This window comes from Gadus macrocephalus, chromosome 8 (assembly GCF_031168955.1).
Source record: "Gadus macrocephalus chromosome 8, ASM3116895v1".
NCBI classification, from domain to species: domain Eukaryota; kingdom Metazoa; phylum Chordata; class Actinopteri; order Gadiformes; family Gadidae; genus Gadus; species Gadus macrocephalus.
Genome location: NC_082389.1, coordinates 4,501,657 through 4,502,442, shown reverse-complemented (window position 1 = coordinate 4,502,442; position 786 = coordinate 4,501,657).

Sequence of the window (786 nt, the reverse complement as noted above, 5' to 3'; positions counted from 1 at the left end):
CATGCTGTCATTGCGGAATTTTGTTCTATGAAATTAAGATGTCTGCTTCCTATTGGAGGTTTGTCAGTTGAAAAAAAAAAACTAAACAGAAAACTACAACAAAAAAAAAGGAGTAAACACAATTAGGCCAGTGTTCTATGATGTGGATTCTAAAACATTTAGGATTTTGTTTTGGATTACATGGTGGGAACACAGGAGATGTCAAATTATCACACAATGTGCATTTGGTGCAGTGGATGGAATAAAAACGAGCTCTACTGATGTACCCAATCAAACCATGTCTGTCACGTCTGTGTCTTTGCATTTTCTTTCCGTTTTTTTCCCCCCACCGACAAAAAAAATCAATGCCTTGATGAAGTCCATCAGCGTCACACGGCCCTATTCGAATGGATCTCTCCAACGGGAGAGAGCCCAGGTGCGCTGACAAACACTGATAAAGGCAGAGAGCAGGATGGCATGTGGAGACCTGAGTTAGCCCAGCGGGGGGGCTGCTGGGTCCGGGGTCCCGTGAGAGGGTGCCAGAGCAGGTGGTTGTTGTCTTGATGGCGTTGAGTTCCCCCCCCCCACCACCTCTGTTTATTATTTCCCAGTCTCGCAGCGGGTGTCACCTCTGCATAGGGTTTATTGACGAGCGAGCAGAACACCTCTCCCTTCTCTCGCCTCTCGAGATCCGGGCTGAGATACGTTTCTGCAATGGTGCGCTATTGTCCTGACAATGGCACTTCATCAATTACGTTGTAAAATGCTCCTATGTGCCAGAAAGGTATTCCACAACGGCTGTCCGTT